The sequence below is a fragment of the Rhamphochromis sp. 'chilingali' genome (assembly GCF_963969265.1).
Source record: "Rhamphochromis sp. 'chilingali' genome assembly, chromosome: 1".
NCBI classification, from domain to species: Eukaryota; Metazoa; Chordata; class Actinopteri; order Cichliformes; family Cichlidae; genus Rhamphochromis; species Rhamphochromis sp. 'chilingali'.
In genome coordinates, this window is record NC_137929.1 from 59607701 (window position 1) to 59628961 (window position 21261).

General features: G+C 42.6%; 1 protein-coding gene and 2 long non-coding RNA genes across 3 annotated transcripts in view; 2 read left to right on the forward strand and 1 right to left on the reverse strand.

Annotated features, from left to right (window-relative positions):
* Positions 1-21261, forward strand: part of LOC308400339 (uncharacterized protein) — a gene marked incomplete at its 3' end in the record, with an annotated part of 203250 nt that overhangs the window by 150207 nt on the left and 31782 nt on the right. The window lies entirely within an intron of this gene.
* LOC308413040 lies at positions 23-2089 on the forward strand. The gene is made up of 4 exons (XR_013974654.1): positions 23-125; positions 531-608; positions 1419-1505; positions 2000-2089. It is a non-coding gene; the product is annotated as an uncharacterized lncRNA (long non-coding RNA).
* On the reverse strand, positions 17752-18928 carry LOC308383349. Its single transcript, XR_013969121.1, has 3 exons — positions 18636-18928; positions 18338-18478; positions 17752-18187 (listed from the first exon to the last, which is right to left on the reverse strand). It is a non-coding gene; the product is annotated as an uncharacterized lncRNA (long non-coding RNA).

Here is a 21261-nt window from a genome sequence, read left to right on the forward strand (position 1 = left end):
AGGGGAACACACCACCTCTCCTACTGTTCTCTCTGTGTTGTCATCTGTTCGATTAGTCTGTGTTCTGGTTCTACTGGTGTTACTGGTTCTGCTGGTGAGACGATATGTTCACAAGAAACCCGAAGGTGAGATATTAAATATGTGCTTTAACCGAAGCATTTATTATCACTACATGTCTTAAATACACAATGGTTAGAATATATAAATATGGGAAATTTTTCTCACATTACATTTTTTTCTAAAAATTTAAATTTAATCTAAAAGATTAAAACAAAGATTCAGAGAATAATGTCACAGACAACATCATGTAGAGCAACAACACATCAAATAGTGAAAAACAGCCGATTTAAAACAGTACCACAGTAATACTGTGAGACGCTAGCTGTTTTGCCATTAGTGTAGATGTTGGGTATCCAAGAGTCCACATTTCCCACATGCTCTTTATGTTACACCTTCCACTCGAGTTACTTATGTTGTAGCATTGAACAGAGGCCTCTTCTCATCCCTTGTCCTGTGCCTTCCTATTACAGTAGCCAACCTCTCATCAGTGTGTCCTGGTTTCTCAACACCTGACACAGCTCTTGGTAATGCGGGTGACGCCCAAGCTGGTATGGCTTCTGTTATCTGTCTCTTGTTCATACCTCAGGTAGGTTCGGTTAACATGGGGGGAACTATCATAGGGAACCTTACTGGAAACAGACACCCTGGTCGGGAGTCTGAAACTTCAAAGGCGAGTTGTGTTAACAGTACACTATCCAGCTGCATATATACATATATACACAAATGTGTTTTAGGAAGAATAAAATATCTCAGACCTGTTTAGTTCAACTGTTGCAGATCTACAGGTTTTGTGACTTTTGACGGAGCCATAATTGAGCATTAAATCTCTCAGCAGAGTTGACTATTATTTAGTTCGTATCAGGTAGACTTTACTATCACCACGATGTCTAAAGAAACAGACTCTTCACAGTTAATCATTCATTGATACAATGAAGTATTTTTACTTCTTTCTGTATGAGAAACCACAGAAATGACTTCCTTTTGTTGACACCAGTTAACTGTAGTCTGAGACTGATCAGACCTCTCACCACAGTGTGTCCTGGTTTGGCTAACAGAAGTGTTCATGTTGTTAGAACAAGTTTGCTTTGTGCTCTGTGGTGAAGCGTCTCAGTCTGCATTAAAAGAAAATAGCAGCTTTGTGGTCTTTTGACTTCTATTCTCACTGCTTTCTGGCAACATGTTTTTCAGCAGAGGTGGTAAGAAAGGGGAAAAACAACTGTGAAAACCCACATCTGTGTATAAAAGCTATCATTCTGCCTAACCCGAAATAAAACCGTACTGCCGCAGCTATAGTGTAATAATAACACAATACTGTAATCATTGTACATGCAATCATTTCTGTTTGTTTCATTGTGCAGAGAGTGATTCAACTGTAATCTACTCAACAGTGAGAACACAACCCATCAATTATGAACAAGTAACGATCACAACACACAGGACCAGAGGTACAGCTACTCCTGTTTTTTAACTTTGGATGCAGCTAAGTGAGCTACTTGTGTCTGATTTCAGTCTTTATGTTAATGTAAGCTAATCTTGACCCAAGTTCACGATATCAAACTGCCCATCTCCCCGAAAGGAAACAGTTTTCTAGTTTTTTAGAACAATTGAGTTGGTCGGTTTACAAGTCTGAAGTGACACCACTCAATCAGCCAGTGAACAGAGCAAAGAGAAAGAGAGACAGAAAAGGTGGAATTATATGGCTTTTGTCATTTAATGTCATTTAATGCTGTTTATAAGCTAATTGCTACAGATCTGTGGGATTCAGGTTTGACCTTTGTGAATTGCTTCAACCTTTTATGAAGCAGTCGTAAATGAGCTGGTTCCCGGTAACGTCTGAAGTGGGACTGTGTGATGCAGAAAGGTGGTGATTGGAGGTCTTGATTTAACTGCAAAGCTTGTAACAATGTTTCCTGTTTGTACTGTTTCTGTTTGTGTTCAGACTTTAAACCAGAGCCAGACGTCATCTACTCTTTACTACCATTCCAGCAGAAGTAGTCCACCAGTCCAACCACTGATGTCCAGCTGCTGGTCTCTAACTGGTCCCCGCAGTACCTCAAACCAGAAGACATCCACATGTTACCTGTATCTTCTTTTTCCAATTATTTCGCCATTTCAAATTGGATGTATTCTGAGCAGAGTTTTAAACGTGGACTTAAAATCACCAATAATAATATAATGGTTTCTGTTGCTCTCATAGTAGTGATCTGTTTTCTATGTTAGATTAATAAAACGTTTTTCTAATTTGTTTTCTTCGTGTGGTTCTGTGGGTTTTACTGAGACCTCATATGGAAAATTGGACTTATCCCAGTTTAGTTGTGGCTAACACTCAGTTTATTTAAATCCAGGTTGAAGACCCACCTATTCTCAGCTGCATTTGAATAAAACACTAAATACACACTTTTAAGCTTAAATTACAAAACTTACATTTAACTACTGATTTTATCTACTGTTCTGATTTTATCTACTGTTTTTTTTTAATAAATTTTAAGTCATGCTTTTTATTTTTTTAAATGTCTCTGTAAGGCACTTTGAATCACCTTCTTGTTGAATTGTGCTATATAAATACATTTTCCTTGCCTTTCCTTGCCTACTATCCTTGGAAAGGTAAAATGATTGGCTAGAATCCAAAGTGTATGACGTCTTAGGGACAAAAAAGTATAATGTGCGCTGCTTTTCGGTCTGGTTACCCTTTATATCAGAACCATGATGCCATAATGGCACCGGATACCGGTTCCCATCCCTAGTGCTGATGCAGCAGATCAGGAGGGTGACCACGTGGAAAGTGTCATGGTCCTGGGCCATGTTGGCCCAGTATTCTTAGTTTTCTTGTATTTTTGTATTTTGTTCCTTAGGCCATGTTTCCTGAGTTGCCCTGTTGTGTTGTTCCCTAAGTGTTTCCCCTTCATGGCTTTTACCCCCTGTGTGCCCCTCTGTGTATCTGTGAGCCCTCGTCTCTCCTTATGTTTTATTCCATGTTTCCCCTGCCCGTTATGTCTGTGTTTTCCCCGTGCTCTCTCTCCTCCTGTCTGAACCTCTGTACTTCCTGTTTGACTCTGCCCGTCTCCCGTCAGTGTTATGTTCACCCCGCCCTGTCTCGTTATGGTTATCTGTGTCACCTGTGTTCCCCGTGTGTTCACACTTTCCTCGTTAACCCTCTGTGTATTTCTGTCTGCGTCTCCCTCTGTTCGGCGTCGCGTTCTCCCTCATGCTGCGTGGATTTCCCTGTGTCTCTCTCCCCCCGAGTGTTAGTTTACTTTTCCCAGTTTAGTTTTGTATTTTCCTACGTTCTGCCTCTTCAGCAATAAAGCTGTTTTTTGAGTTCATCCCCTGAGTCTGTGAGTTTTGCGATTGGGTCCTCATCCTGCCTGCCACACAGCGACCATGACAGAAAGAGGCAGTGGCAATGGAATGACTGGTCACACTTGGACTGCTTGGTTAGCGGCTGGCGGCGACATGGGTGGGTACGAAGACCGTCAGTTGGCTTGGCTGGCAGTGTTAATGTGACCTCTCGGGTAGTTCGGTGGGTTTCTGTGGACGGGCTGTCTTGACAGGCCCCAGATGAAGTCCTGCCAGACGTGGACGTGGTTTGGCTGTAGGACCATACAAGGCAGGACCAGATGGCGGCGTGGCAGCCGCAGACAAAAGCATGGAAGCTGCTGGTGGTGGCTGAACGGACTCCCCAGAGCTATCAGCGGACATGGGGAGGTGCTGGACAAGCTCTCCAGAAACCCCAGCTGACGAGGCATGAAGATTGTGTTTGTCTTTCTTTACTTTATTTCCTTAAAACATCTTACAGCCTATAAAGTCTGTGTGGTCTCCCACTTCCTTGTCACATCCTTAGAGCTGGGTAGTGACATTCTGTACATATAACAGGTATAAAATAAAAACTTTTGTTCAAAGGAAAAATAGACAGGCATTTTGAAAGGTTTTTACAGAGACAAAGTTAAATAATGTTTCTCTACACGTGTTTCTTTACATTACAAAAAAAGTGGGTCCCTCACCCCTGTGGTGTATTCATTATGTCTTGTACCAATAACAAGAAACCACAGACTCAGAGGAAGAGGGCGGGCTTTACTTGGTGTCAGTGACAGAAAAAAAGCTCAAATGAGTGAGAAGGACGATGAAGGAAACATCTGTGCTGTGTCTGCTCTGTAAGTAGAATCTCTGTGTTTGTTTGAATTCTTGTACTTTGACTGTCTGCTCTCCTGATAATTGATGATGGAGGAGAAGACATGAAAAACAAATCAGGCTGAATTCAAGTTCAAACACCACGAGGACCAACTGCAGGTCTGAACTGACTATATTTTTAATCACTGATTTCCAGAAATCAGTGATTACAAGCATATTGCGATTCCCTGACTTACTCTTCTTAACGGGTCCAACAAAATCCATTCCGAGGCGCTCAAATGGGGTACCAATAATAGGCAGTGGTTGGAGTGGAGCTTTGGAAGGGACTTTGGAGGATGTCATTTGGCACTGAGGACAGCTCTTACAGAAGTAGGCTACATCTCTGTGGAGGCCAGGCCAGAAAAAATGTTGTTTAATGCGAGCTGTGGTTTTGTGCTTACCAAGGTGGCCAGCCCAGGGAAAAGACTGTCCCAAATTAAGCACTGTCTCTCTAACTTCTTGGGGGACCACTAGCTTCAGAAGTGAGCCCACCTGATGGTAAAGTATGCCATTTTGCAAGACAGTCACTTTTGTTAATGCCTGCCTCCTCTACTTTGTCTTTGTCTATCGCTCGCTGAAAAAAGAAAGCTAAACTAGGATCAGTTTTTTGCAACTCTATTAAATTGACAGGAATTTGAAGTCACAAAGCACTTCAAATTCCTTCAATGCACGGGCGACAGATCTGGTTGACATTCCTGCTGTCAGCATGCCAATTGCACGCTCCCTCATTGCTTGTGGCATCTGTGGCATTTTGCTGTGAGACAAAACTGCACATTCCAGGGTGGCCTTTTGTTGTGGGCAGTCTGAGGTACACCTGTGCACTACTCATGATGTCAGATCAGCATCCTGATGTGGCACACCTGTGAGGTGGGATGGATTATCTCAATATAGCAGATGTGCCCACTACCACACATTTGGACTGATTTGTGACCACTGTTTGGGAGGGATGGTTATATTGTGTATCTGGAATGAATTTTAGGTCTCTACGTCCATCCCATGGGGAATGGGAGCAGTAACAAAGGTGTTGCGTTTATATTTTTGTTGAGTGTACTTAGCAGGCCAAAAAAAGAGGTCAACTTAATATAACTCTACGGAAAGTAATTTCCAGAAACTTAAACAAAACAAAGTGAATTGATTACAAAGACAAACGAGGGTAGCTTTTATAATGATTTGGCCAAAAAATTTACACACAATAGGGGGAAAAACCAAAAAAAACACAATATTAACTAAGCACAGAATAATCTAACTAAACCATTTATCAGCTGGTGATAAATGTTTTCTACTGGCCACTCAAATACTTTTATTCTCCCTCATGGTGAAGTCTTTAAGAGGATGGATGTGGATGGACCTTCCACCATTTAAACACTTTTTTTTTTTTTTTAATTCAAACTTGGCATCAAATAGAAAATGAGCAGATATATAAGAGAGATGAGTTTGTGTGTTTGTCAGCTGTTTGTGTGGAGTTGTTCTTTATGTTCACCTCAAATCAACCTGAGTGTCATTTCTCTTTAGTTTTGATCTCACTGCTGAGCTGCACAACAAACCAAGGTCAGTAACCTTCTTCTGTCACAGTTTAAACCTGAGAAATGCTCACTGATATGACCTGATTGGGTTCATGTTTCACAATGGAGCTCACATATAAAACTGGTGAAATGAACAATTAAAAAATGTTCCTTGAACATTTCTTACAGCATGTAGCATGATCAGTTTATAATTTTAACCCCCACAGCTCGACTGACTGAGTCCCAGCAGCTCTCAGTTCTTTAAAGGAGACTTTGTGTCTCTGAGCTGTGAGGAGGACGACAGCTCTGCTGGATGGACTCTGAGGAGAAACACAAGCAGACGACAAAGGACTCAGCAGATGTTCCCATCCATCTCCACACTAAGTCTTCCTGTAACATCAGTATAACAGCACCACATGACAGTGGAGTTTACTGGTGTGAGTCCAGAGAGGGTCCCATCAGTAACATGGTTAACCTGACAGTCACTGGTAAGCTGAGTGTGTGGAGTTAGTGTTGATGAAGCTGTGTGTAAATGGATGAAATGCTGTAGTTTGTCTCTGTGTTGAGGTGGATCAGTGATCCTGCAGAGTCCTGTCCTCCCTGTGATGGAGGGAGATGACGTCACTCTGCTCTGTAAAACAAAGACCACTCCCTCCAACCTCCCAGCTGCTTTCTATAAAGATGGCTCCCTCATCAGGAAGCAGCCTACAGGTCACATGACCATCCAGCATGTTTCCAGGTCTGATGAAGGCCTCTACAAGTGTGACATCAGCGGTCATGGAGAGTCTCCATCCAGCTGGATCACTGTCACAGGTGACACACTCACCTGTCTGTGTTTCTGCAGCTTTCAACATTCACAATGTGACGACAACTTAATGACTGTGTTTGCTTTATTTTAGACGAACACAACACCACACCTCCACCTAGATCCACCTCCATCATTCTTCCTCCATCACTATCTCCTCCTCCTCTCTCTGTGTTGTCATCTGTTGCATCAGTCTGTGTTGTGGTTCTACTGGTGTTACTGGTTCTGCTGGTGAGACGATGTGTTCACAGGAAACCTGAAGGTGAGACTCAGACTTCCTGATCTTTCATGTCTGAGTTTGTTTAGTAGAATAAAGTTCACATTCATGATGATCACAGTAACAACTTGATTAAATGTAATCTCTGTTTAGATATTTAATTTGAAATATTTTTCATTTTGTAAAATTTCAGCAGATCAACAAGCTGGAGAAGATGACATCATCACACGTCATGTACCATGCTGTCAAAATACAAAGTAGAGGTATCGCTGTGTTTCCTACACTCGGTTTTTAGTGTTTTGTGTCTGTGTGTGTTTTGGGAGTAGATGTGTGGTATGTTTTATAATGTGAGGACATTCATAAATAGGTAAGGCATACTTTGCTTGAAAGTTGTAGTAACAAACATGATGGTTGCAACGCTCTCAAAGAGCCAATCAGCAGCTTAAACACAAAGTATATGAACATCAGAAAGTTTCAGCTTCTTTTTTATCATAGTAAGGATGGATTCAATATACTTATGGTAACTTCCTGGATTACTTTGTGGGGAATAAATTTCTTTAGGAAAGTGATTATTAGAGGAACAGCAGCTTTTTTCACTTGTTCTTTTCACCTCTGCAAGTTTCTGCTCAGTCTGTTTATTGTTCTAATGAAGACTTATTAGAAAATCCTTACTAGAAGACCAGCTCACACATAAAGAGTAGAAGTATAACTTGTGTGGTTTACTTTATTTTCTATGACAAAGTCATCAAACCATTCAATCAAGTTTTATCAGATGGTGTCTGGTGACTCTGCATCTGCCCTTGTTTCCCTTTCATTTAGGCAGAGGTTATAAAATAACTTCACATTTCTGCTCAGAGTCAATATAAGACTGCTGCTGAGTGTTTGACTGGAGGTAGAATTAGATTTAGTCCATGAAGGTTGTTTATGACTTTGGTGATATGATGAATTTTGAGGACATTATGAAGCAGTGAGGGATGATCAGAAGTGTAGAAATGCAGATTATTGTAACAGTAAAACTATTTTTGATCAAAAGCCTGAAATCGTAACAATTAAGTTCACACATATATGTATATGTATATATGTATATATGTATATATGTATATATATATATATATATATATATATATACACACACACACACACACATATCTGTCCTTTGATTAAACATTGGCTAACTTAGACGAATGTTACCATGTGTGTTTCATACTGTACTTACTGAGTGTTGTTCACTGTGAGCTGGACTGTGTGTTTGTGGTCTGTGGTTAACTGAGGCTAACAGCTCTGCAGTCGTCCAGCATCCTGTTTCTGATAGAAAGAAAACACTTCAGCTGCAGCTGATTCAACACAGAGCTGCTCATTTTAAACACAGGAAGTAACGTGGAGACATAACTTGGAAAAGCGTTTCTCTAAACTCTGCACACAGACCATCAACTCATTGATGATAACAATTCATTTCAATTTAATTTATATTGTGCCAAATCACAACAACAGTTGCCTCAAGGCACTTAACAATGGTCATGTTGTGAGAACATGTTTACTTTGAGCTCTGTGGTGAAGAGAGTCAATGTGCATTGAAAGAGATGGCAGCTTTGTGGTTGTCCACCTTGTTATTCTCAGAAACTCTCAGCAGTTCTTTGTGGTCAGTCTGTGTTTCTCAGCAGAGCTGTTAAAAAGAAAAAGAAACTGTACAAAGGTGCTGATTTGTTTAAAGAGATGTCAGTTAAAGTTTTCATGCTGCAAGATTAAAAACATTGTACTACAAATAATAATAAAATAAAGTTAGATGTAGTAGTTGTACCTAATGTGTGTGTGTGTTTTTTTTTTTTTTTTTTTTTTAATGTATTCAGCTGCAGTCTATTCAGAAGTGAGAACTGAAGACATCACTTACCAGCCAGGAAGCATCAGAACAAAGAAGGCCCAGGTAAAACTGCTCTTTACTTTAACTTTGGATAAAGGTCACTCTGCTTCCAGGCATCCTCCTAACCTAAGCTAACACAACCACAACACGATTCAAGTTCAGATCTCAGATTTGTGAAGGATATCACACTCACACTTCTCATCTCAAAAGCAAACACATAATATATAAAAACAAAAAACCTGTTCCTATAAAAAGAGACATGGACAGAAAAACGTTAGATCAGTGATAGAGGTGCTGTCCTCCTTCTCTTGAAACAACAGTCAAGAGTTTGATGTTACATAACTTGTAAGATTTAAAGACATTTTTGTAAATCTAATTGGATTGACTGACTACAAACAAAAAAAGCCTCCTGATAGTCACACCTTTGGTATCCCTTTCAAAATCCTGTCACCTTGTCCTCCAGTTGTTGCATTTACAAGCAACAGCTGAAGAAAACTTGACCTCTGATCTTGACCTTGGAGGTTAATGATACTGAGATCTGAACTGATCCAAAAGTGTCAGTAGATGTGTCTATGATATCAATTTGAAGCTCATATGCCACCCTGCTCAAATTATCAGATTCACAAAATTAGGTGTCCACACTGTCCGCCCACCAGGGTGACAACAATACCCCATCAGCCTGTTACATCTGAGAGGTAAAAACTATTTTGCACAGCAGGAAAAGCAGATTCTGACAGCAGCCTGGTACTGTTTCTATATAAGCTAATAATGATTATCCCCCAGGGTTGCAGTTTTGTGATGCTTAGGAATACTGCTAACAGCAGAAAGGTAACAAGTTAAAATCCATGTGCTTTTATGTGTGGATGTGCATGTTCTCTTGCATAGTCCAAAGACATCCATGGGTTTATTTTAATTTGTGATTTCAAACCGAATGTACGTGTGAATATGAGAGTTTGTTTCAGGTCTTTGGGTTCCAGTTTGACTTTTGGGAACTTCAAAAAGCTCTGTGATCTGAGCTGGTTCCCAGTAAAATCTGAACTGGGACTGTGTGTGATGCAGAGAGGTGGAGATTGGAGGTCTTGGTTAAACTACAAAGCTTGTAATCATGTTTCCTGTTGTTTGAACTGTGTGTGTTTGTGTTCAGATTTTAAACCAGAACCAGACTCTTCGTCTACTCTTCACTGAAGTAGTCCACCAGTCCATCCACTGATGTCCAGCTACTGGTCTCCCAGCACCTCAGACCAGAGGACATCCACATTATATTATCTTTTTTTTTTCCTATTCATGGTCACTTAACTTTTTTTTTTTTTTTTTTTTTTAATATTTCATTGTGTATTTCACCAGTGTATCACATGGAACATCACACTTCACTGATTATCAGTGCAGATAACAAAGAATATGCATTAAACCAGAACCACACTCAGTCATCATTCAGTGGCTGCACAGAAATGATTGAGTAGAGGATGTATGTGTTTGAGAATGACTTTGTTTCCTTTGTCACCCAGAAACCAAAAGCAGCCACTGACACGACAATGATTCCTTTTGTTAAATTTTAAAAGCAAAAATTAAATAAAACTCTCTGGTTTCAGGTTTCTAATTGTGAGTTCTTGTTTTTTTTTTTTTTTTTTTATGATTTCACATTCAAAATTCAGAGGAATATTGACTGTTAGTCAAATCAAATTAGGCAATTTGAACAGATGCAATTGGACTACATGGATATTTTTTCTGTTGTGATTCATCACAAACATATAATAATAGGAGTCAGTCTTTTCAATGTTAAATGTTTATCTGTCTATTTATTTCTAACATCCCTGTGAAGCATTCAGTGTCACACTCAGTAGTTCAGATTAAAAGCAGAGCTGAAGTGTTAATGGCTAATAAACAACAAACTCACGAACATGTGACTCAGGATCTCAAAATCTGAACCAGCCCAGAGCTCCTCCTACTAATCTTGTCAGTGAAGCTTGAAATGGCCATAAGTCATTTAAAGTCTGCTGCCATCTACTGGTAAACTACTAACTTCATAATTTTCATAGATAACCATTTCAAATTACTTGTCAATTTTATAAGAAGCTATAGTTCTTCATTTTTCCCAGGCAATTCCTTCATTTGTGTCCTTAGTGAGATGACAGCTTTTTAACAACATCTCTAAAGACATGAACAAAAACTCTACTAGCTCACCTGGAGGAACGCTCTGTTGATGATGTCATATATGAATGTGCCATCCTGGAAAATGTTTCCAGTCTTACTGGACTGCAAGTACCATCTTATTAATCCAGGGCTGATAAATACACAGAATAGGCAAAAAGTGAGTTTTGTTATTTTTATTTAATGGTATTCTACATATAGCACTTTATAAAATATGCTTCATATATATACATATATACACACACATATATACATATATACAATAACAGCAGCCGTACAAGTATTAAATGGAATTGAAGAAATATAATGTCCAGTGTTGTGCAATCCACATTTGTAAGTGTCTTGTGCAGTGCAAATATGCTTAAAGTGATTTAGTGATGAAGTGATTCGATTAGATGACCACGCATCTAACCGAATTAGTGTAAACAATGTCCAGAATGTCCAGTGTGTGTGTAAGAACTGTATGTGTGGGTCAGTACTGTGTGGTGGTGTGATTGAGAGACCATATTGCCTGCGTGAAGAAGCTCCTCCTCAGTCTCTCTGTGTTGGTCTTCAGGGAGCGGAATCGCTTTCCTGACCTCAACAGAAAGAACAGTCTGTTGTTGGGATGGCTGAGGTCCTTCACGATCTTCCTGGCCTTGGTCCAGCACCGCCTGCTGTAGATTGAGTGCAGGTCAGGGAGCTTGGAGCGGATGGTGCGCTCAGCTGACCGCACAACCCTCTGTAGAGCTCGTCTGTCCTGCTTGGTGCTGTTCCCGAAACAGGTTGAGATGTTTCCCGTCAGGATGCTCTCTATGGTGCACGAGTAAAAGTTCCTGAGCACCTTGGAGTGCAGTCGGAAGTCTCTCAAGCGTCTGAGGTGGTAGAGACGCTGTCGGGCCTTTTTCACCACGGTGTTGATGTGACAGGACCATGACAGGTCCTGCGTGATGTGAACTCCGAGGTATTTGAAGCTGTCCACTCTCTCCACTGGGCACTCGTTGATGACGGGGGTCTGGTAGTTCCTCTCCTGCTTAGTGCTGAAGTCCACTATCAGCTCCTTTGTCTTACTGACGTTTAGAAGGAGGTTGTTCCTCTGGCACCAGTTCTCCAGATTCCTAATCTCCTTCAGGTAGGCCGTCTCGTTGTTATCAGAGATCAGGCCCACCACGACGGTATCGTCAGCAAACGTAATGATGGTGGTGGAGCTGGTAGTGGCCACACAGTCATATGTGTACAAAGAGTACAGCAGGGGGCTCAGAACACACCCCTGGGGGGCTTCAGTGCTGGGAGTGATGGAGGCTGAGACATGTCCGCCCATCCTTACTGCCTGTGGTCTTCCAGTTAGGAAGTTGGCGATCCACTGACACATAGATGGGCTGAGTCCCAGATGCTCCAGCTTGGTGGTGAGTGTGGAGGGAATTATGGTGTTAAATGCAGAGCTGTAGTCTATGAAGAGCATTTTAACATAATTCCCCCTTCTAGTGTCCAAGTGAGTGAGTGATGTGTGGAGGAGATGAGAGATGGCATCGTCTGTGGAACGATTTGGACGCTAAGCGAACTGTAGTGGGTCCAGTGTGTCTGGTAGTGAAGAAATGATGAAGTCTCTGACCAGGCGTTCAAAGCACTTCATCACTACTGAGGTGAGGGCTACAGGGCGATAGTCATTGAGAGAAGCAGGGTGGGGTTTCTTCGGGACAGGAACAATGATGGACTCCTTGAAGCATGTGGGGATCACAAACTGAGATAAAGAGATGTTGAATATCTCAGTGAACACAGGTGCTAGCTGGTCGCAGTCTCTGAGGATACGACTTGAGATGCCGTCTGGTCCTGCTGCTTTCCTGGTGTTCACACTCTTGAAGGTTCTCCTCACGTCATGCTCGGAGATGATGAGCACGTTTCCGGTGTTGGCAGTATCTTCCTGTCTGCGGCCGTTAGCGCCGCTAGCACTAGCATCGTTGGAGTCCTTAGCTGCAGCCTCGAAGCGAGCATAGAAGGTGTTCAGCTCATCTGCCAGGGTCACGTCCGCATTCGTCATACCGGTTGTTGGTGCTTTATAATCCGTTATTGTCCTTAGTCCCCACCACAGGCTCCTAGAGTCACTCTGTTGGAGTTGTGACTGTAGTTTCCTCCCGTAGCGCTGCTTCGCCTCTTTCACCGCCTTCCGCACGTCATATGATGCGGCTTTGTACAGGTCTAGGACTATTTGTCAGGCCTTGAGGCATCCTGTTATATTCATGAAGGCCAAATGGGGAGGAGAATGCCGTGTATTTTTTGTCGTCCTCGTGGAGTCTGACATTGTAAAACCCCGATGTGAGATCCATTGTAGAAAAAAAAAAAACATTCCCACCAAGTGCTGCGAGGGCGTCTGACTGATGAGGCAATGGATGTGCATCTTTAACTGTTCTTGCATTTAACCATCTAAAGTCATTGCATATGCGCAGGTCACCATTTGGCTTAACAACTAAGACAAGGGGGGATGAGAATTCACTCTGGGACTTACGGATTATCCCTGACTCCTCCATCTCATCTAGGGCAGTGCGAAGCTTCTCGTAATGGCATGGTGGGACCCGTCTGTATGGCAGTCTGAAGGGCTTGTCATCCACCAGGCGGATTCTGTGGAAAAAGTCAGCAGCCTCACCGCAGTCCATTTTGTGCCTTGAAAAGATGGACTCATACTGCTCAACACTTAGAGCCCCCGAGAGCAGCCATTTGGCTTTTCTACCTTTAAAACCCGCCTTCCAGCCAAATGGCTGGTAGGCTTTTAGCTAGGCTTTAGCTTCAGCCAAGTGGAAGCTAAATTGTCTAGTCATTCATATGTAAATTAGGTTGTTATCTGGGAATTCTGGAGGGGAGTGGGGGGTGTGTGAATGAGGGGGTGGGGGAGCTGCTAAAAGCTGTGAACTTCCTTTTGTGTTCGTCTTGATGCATTCTCAATCATCCAGGGAAATAAATCTCCAAAATTCACCAACTTGGAGTGTTTCAGTTTCAGCAGGGAGCTTAGCCCACACTAAATGTTCAGACAAGGGCTGCAAGGTGACGCGTCTCTTAAGCTTTGCAGTGCCAAAACTTGGAGGCATTGCTCTGCCATCACAGTCATCAGAATAGGACAGCAAAGTTGCCAAATGAGGAAAAGCATCATCCTGGGTACCAACAGTCATTTTTAACTGTGAAATAAGCCACTTTATCGCATTTCTGCCCAGAATCATGTCATCAGCCTGGCCCGGAACCACCAGAACAGGAATCACCACCTTAAAGCCATATATTGACACTGTAAGATCATACGTAGCAGAAGGTGTAACGAGGTGACCCCCACAACCAACAATGACAACGTCTTCACCTGAATGTCTCTCAATATCAGGTATCGATTGTGAAAGTTTCTCATCAACTGTTTCACTTATGGTGCACGCCATAGATCCACTGTCCACTAATGCTTTAAGAACTTGTCCACTACTAGTAGTCACTGCAGAGTAGAATAAGCTATCAGTGTTTGAGAGCCTATGCAAGCCCTGTGCAATCAGTGTTTTATTTGGTGGGACAATGCCACTGTAAGTGGAATACAAAGTGTCATAATCATTAATATCAGTCATGTCCAAGATGGGATGCTTACTTGCTGGATCTGCGCTGTCCTCCCCTCCACGCAGATCGTTCAGTTTCCCTGATGACCACTGGAAGGAGTACACTTGCCCTCTGAGCAGTTAAGTATCGAATGACCAGGTAGGTGACACAGGAAGCACAATCTGTTTTCCCGACAGTGCGTGAGTGTGGAGTGGGAGCTATCTCTGCAGATGGAACATGGTGTGTCATCTAAGCCCGGTATTCTCGGCAGTCGGGCACTCTGTCGCCTGGCATTAGCTCAAGCATAGCCTGGGCCTTGAAGCAGCACCTTCTCTAGCATGCTGATCAACCTCTCAATAGGGCTTCGGAGTTGACGTCACGCCGCAATGCATTGTGGGAGCGCAGCTCCATTTTCGGGGTCTACGATCCAAACAAATACACTGTACTGGAACGGCGACTACGACAAGAAACATGCTTAAAAGCAGCTCGAAAGAAAACGGACGGTATAGAGATCGATTGCGTCCAGAGGCGAAGCAGCGGTATTTGAAAAAAATAGAGTGCATCGCAAATCTGGACCCATACGACATACGGCAGTGGAGTAAAGACCCAGACGACTTACCGCCACTGTCCTACCCCGATATCTTCACCTATCTTGTTTGTGGAGTAAGTGCTTACACTGCGAACCAGTTTCGTAATTACAAGTCACTGGAGGCGCATATCCAATTTACAAATGGCTGGGTGCAAGATTTGGCTATTTTCAAGCCGCCAAAATCTGAGTACATCGTCATTCATACCAAGGTAAGTCAGCTGGAGTGCATCGAGTGACATAGCCATTTTCCACCCCCCACCATAATTAATGTTAAATCTTTATCATTGAACTGTTAAAATATCGTTATCATATTATGTGCCCATAATTGTATAGTAGATGCAAATTAACACATTGATAATCGGGCAAATTATTAACGCCAATCAGTGTCCTCCCTGTCTCATTTCATTTATTGTCTTTACATCAACCTTGTCCTTGCATGTTACAGGTACTGCACTCCCAAAGATTGAATGAACTTGCATTACGACCATGGGTAATTGTAAGCACCACAGGGAAGGTCGAAACTGCACACTGCACCTGTATGGCCGGAGTTGCTGAGACCTGCACCCATGTCGCTGCACTTCTGTTTAAAGTGGAGGCAACAGTGAGGATACGTGGCACAAAGACAGTCACAGATGAACCAGCCTACTGGGTTTTGCCGGGGAACACAACCAAGATACAGCCAGAGGTTGGCCATAACATTGACTTTACATCTTCAGCAGCACAAAAAAAGACTCTTGATGAAAATATAAACGGACCGTCTGTGGTGAAAGGCAGAAGAAGCCGTCCTTCAAAAAGAAAGATTCCCTCTGCTACGTTTGAGGAGTTGTCACCAGTGTTAGACACACTTCAAAAACACAATAAAGCAGTGTGTTTGTCTGGATTGGAGAAATACTACACATCACACACTGTACAGTCATCCACATTACCACTGTCTCTGGCGTGTTTGCACAGCACAGGTGCACAGTCCCTTGGCCTTACCGAGCTACAACTGCACTGCGTAAAGTACATAAACACAGCTAAAGTAACTGAAGAACAGGCAGAAGCTATTGAGGAACGCACAAGACTGCAACACAAGAGCCCAGAATGGTATGTTTGGCGTGCTGGGAGGATCACAGCTTCAATGATGCACGCTGTGTTTGCCACCACTGTAGAAAAACCCGCCATTACTGTGGTTAATCGTGTTTGCTACCCTGTTAACTCTGTCTGTAATGTGCAAACAACTTGGGGACTGGAGCATGAACAGGATGCTCGACATGCCTACACCCAGGTAATGTCAGCATGTCACAAAAACCTACAGGTCCGTATGTGTGGTTTCCTTGTTAACACGGCTTTTCCTGAAGTAGGAGCATCTCCTGATGGACTAACCACGTGTGAATGTTGTGGGAAGGGGTGCCTAGAAATTAAATGTCCATTTAAATACCGATGTGACAGCATTCAGGAAGCGTTGAATGCACATGACAAAGACTTCTGCCTCGAATTGACAGCAAAAGGACTTAACTTGAAGAAGACACATCGCTTTTACTCACAAGTGCAAACACAGGTCTTTGTGGCCAACGCAAAGCACTGTGACCTCGTGGTATGGACACAAAAAGACATGGCAATTTTACGCATCTTACCAGATGTGCACTTCTGGGAATCACATTTAAAGAAAGCTCAGGAGTTCTTTCAGAAGGTGTGCCTTCCTGAACTTGTAGGAAAACATTTCTCTAAGCGAAATGCAGCCCCGTGTGGTCACAACGTTTTTTCTTCTGGTGTCTAGTTTTTTGTCAGAAGTGCATTGAAATATGTATAACTTGATTTCAAACGTGCAGCACTTACCATGTACCAATTGTCAAAGTGTGAAATAAAGAGTGCAAAGCAGTTATTTGTTATCTTGCTTTTATTATAACGTAATTTTAGTGAAACAAAGAGTCCAAAGTGATGATAAACTTTCGCTTATAGTATACAGGTACAGAAATGGTTACATAACGCAATGTCAATGTGTTCATACAGTCACACATACAAAAAACTAAAAAGGTTTTCCTTTTCTAAAAAATTATTAATTAACAAGTACAAGTCTCATGTGTGCCTGGTTTCACTACCACACTGGGGCACATGTTAACCAAAACACAACACACCCTCACAATTTTATCAAGGAAGGTAACGTCTTCACCCTCACATGGAAGAAGAGAACGGATTGGCATGGTAGTATGTAGCATTTTGAATTTGTTGCGCAAACTGCCAATTACTCGTTCAACATGGATTCTTAGGTGTGCAATGGCTCGTGTATTTTCTATGTCCTTGGCATCTAGTTGACAGAAGCCCCTTGTAAATGCTGGGATCTTTACCTCCGCACACATCATTCCCACCGCATCTCTGATGTCAAAGCCTCTGTCAGCCAAAACTACATCCCCTGGTAACAGCTTGTTAAGTATGCCACATTGCTCTGTGATGTGTTTATCTGATGCACGGCCCCCCCACCCCTTAGAAATGAATGAAATTGCACCTTGTGGAGTAATCCTGATCAGATATTTCATGGTGTGTGTACCCTTGTAGTGTGAGTACGTTTGAGCACGAGCCTTTAAATTAGATGGTCGTTCTGTACGAATTTCAAAACAGTCTACAATGATGGCTACACGATTTCCAAAAGTGTCCGTAAATTGTGGTGGCATTGTTGCTTGCAAACAGTGCCTCTCTGGCCAGTGTACAAGTATTCCAAAGCGAGCATGCAACACGTCAATTGTATCAGAAAAGACAGAAGAAAGAGTTTTGTAGGAGACATTGAATAGATAACTAAGATGCTGGACAGGAAGATCAAGTCTAAGTCGCATAAGTGTGAGTAAAAGCATTTGGAAATGCGACAGTTTCTTTGATGCTGTTAGGAAAGCTTTTACATTCTCGAGCACGGACATAAAAATAGCAAAACAAGTAAAACCGGTGTAATATTTCACTTTTTCCGTGTCACCCTTTAAAAAGTTTTCATTCAGCTCTGTCTTGTCCAACTTTGATTTAAGCTTTCTGTTCTCCTCCAGCAGCCGGTTTATTTCTGCTCTGCTCTGTACACAGTGCACACAATCATTTGTCAGTTGTTGATCTTCTGTCTGTTTCTCTCTGATATCAATGTTTTCTGCATCAGCACCCGTTACCTCTGCTTCTACTTGTCCAGCACAAATTTGTCCCTCAGCCAAAATAACAAGGTTGTTATGGTGTTGCTCTTCGGTGGTGTCCATCTCTGGCTGCTCTTCTGTGGTAACTTCTGCTGAGGCTTCACCTTCACACTCTGCTGAGGCTTCACCTTCACACTCTGCTGCTCCATTGTCAAAGCCTGTCCAATAAAAAGAGTGCAAATACACAAGGGAACTTTTAAATGGTTTATACATTAAGGCCGTATGAATACTCAAAAATGTTTGTGTTAATTGACTAAGATCAACTTTTAAAATAAGAGACTGTGGCTGGGGGTGCGGTTGTCGTTTACCTCCAAATAGTACTTTATTTTGTTGACGTTGTGTTCGCCTCCTGTGACGGTCTGAATGTGATGTTCGGATTTCGGAGTGCCCCATGTGTAGCGTTGGTACCCAGTCTGGATTTGTTTGATCCATTTCATAGGCAGGCTTCCCTACAGTTGTGCGAAACAATTAGCGAATCGTTACATAGCACATATGTCTGCAAAGTCACTCCATTCGATGTTTGATCGCAATTTCTATAACTTCCGAGACCATCAACGGTAATATTATTCAGCTATAAAGTGTGATAAGAACATATTTAGAACTTACCGGAATGAAAATGTCGTGAGCACACCAGCTGATATCTGGAGACGTAACAGAACTTGATATCAGCTCGTCTCACGGCTGCTATCCAGGCTAGACGCCTTCGTTTGGTAACATCCGATACATGAGCTCCTTCACGTTGCTTCCAGGTTGGGAAAGCATAAAAAGACAATCCAACCTTATTCCCGTGCCGGTCGTAAGATCGAACATTGCAGCCGAGCACACAGCAAGTACGAACCATGGCTATGCTATCGCTCCTAGCTTAGACCCCCAAAATGGTGAATCGGGCCAAAATCCTTTCCACGCCCACCCCCGTGACATCACGCTCCGAAGCCCTATAGCAGAGCCATCCTGACTCACAGCTGGCCTCTGCTCATGGTCAGCCAAGCAAGGAGTAGCATTTGTGCTAACCTCTGCCTTATTCACAAAGACACAGTTACCCTTCTGTGGAGGAGACTGGAACCCCTTACCCAGGTGATACTCATCCAGTACCTCCTGAACTTCACGAGCTGACCATTTATCACATGTTTTGGTTCTAAAAAAAAGAGCAAAGTCTCTGCAGGGGCAGTGTCTGATGAACATGCGTGCAACCTCCACACCAGAGTTCTCAAAATATTTCCCCTGCTCCTTAAGACAGTTGCCAACAACATCAGCAGCCTTGTTCAGCCTCAGCCAATACTCATATGGATCCTCTCGGTCCTTCGGTAGGGTGGAATAAAAGTCAGCCAGGGGCACAGACGAGCACTGGGTGGAACTAAAATGTTTGTGCAGAAGTCTGTAGATAGCTTGTGGATTATGCTGGACATCAATTCCACCATTCCTCACACCAAATTTCACAACATGTTTTGCCCTGCCTCTCAGATGCATCAAAATCTCCTCAGCTTGGTTTTCTCGAAGAATGCCACTCTTCTTTATGTAACTCTGCATGGCTTCCTGCCACTCATCAACAGACAATGAGTCCGAACTCTCCCCCCGAAACACAGGTGGGTCTTTAACCTGTCGTGGAGCCACCAGCTGGACTTGAGAGAGCTCTAGTGAGCGGCTGGAGGGGAGACCTGTTGTTTCATGCGCCACCTCAAGACATGTATATGTAGCAGATGCAGGGCTCGAAGTGTGTGGCGTAGTCAGGTGTGACAGAATGCTATCAGCCAGGCGTTGCCCAATTTGTTGCACAATGTCGCTCATTTGGTCGACTAGACTCACATCAGTTATTGGGGGGTCTGAGGTAGATGACTTAGTGCACTGTACTGACTGCGACTCAGCCACCAGCTCACAAGAACTATCTGCTGCTCTATGCCCCACCCGACAGTCACCCAGTGAAAAAGGAACAGTTGTGAACCCTCTACCCCTACCCACAACAAGGGAAGTCACATTTGGGGTGTCATCAGAGTCACTTAGATCCATATCTAGCAGGATATTAATAGAGCTAAGGTGGACTTAATACAATATGGCAATATACAAAGCCAATATAAAAGTATGTCCAACAGTCCCCAAAGTTTGATTCCGTTACCCAACAGGCTAAACAATAAGGAAGCTGATGCTCCACAATGATGCTGCGATGAGAAGACACCAGCCCGATTCAGCAGCGTCACGAACAAGTCACGGCACCAATGTGACCTCTGTGTAGGGTCTTCTCTGGTCTGCATTCACAACAAAAAGGCAATGGTTAGAATGCTCTCTTTTTAATGTCGTGCGCAATCAGCACAAAATCTCGCAGGAATCCTCCATTATTCTCAGGATTACATTTCCACTTGCAGTGTGATCGTATAGTGGTTAATTTATACAACCAAAATAGAAAAACTTCAACACCATTAACATTGCATGTTAAATTTCCCAAATGAAAGGAATATAGAAATATATTTTAAAGCTGTACATGAAACAATGTAAATTCTCTAAACAGTGTGGCACAGTCACATAGCTGCATTCACAACAAAAAGGCAATGGTTAGAATGCTCTCTTTTTAATGTCGTGGGCAATCAGCACAAAATCTAAACGGGAAAACAACAACAGAGTTAGCTAACTATGCTCCCATTTTGTTTCCTCTCCTCCCAATAAATAAATCTCACATAAACGTGCACTCAGTTCAACATAAAGACTGGAGAAATGACCAGCAACAAATGATGTATAAACAACAAAAATAATCGGGTCAGACTGTATTACTTTAACAGCCTGCGATATTATTTTTCCTCCCCACGACATTTGTGCATTCCTTACCTCGCAGGAATCCTCCATTATTCTGAGAATTACCCAGAATCCCTTGCCCTTTGTGAATGTTGCAGGGTGACTTTTTCAACAGTAGGTGGGACCAATGTCCCATTTAGCGGGATTTAACTTCAACTCTAATTAACTATGTTACACATGTCCCCCGCCGCGAGTCCCGTGTTGTAGGCAGCGGTGCGGGATCTCAGAGTGTCGCGGATGGTTTTATCCACCCAACACCAATAAACTAACAACCTTCAAATTAGTAGATAACCTGTTCTTCCTCCTGAGCTACAGGCACTCCTACATGAAAGCATCAGGTTATTTGGGGCTATCTTGATGCTGCAGCACTTTTAGATGTGTCAAAACAGATAAACTTGATTCACATTAGTTTGTGGTTCCAATTCAGCACATTAATATCTAATATCGATTT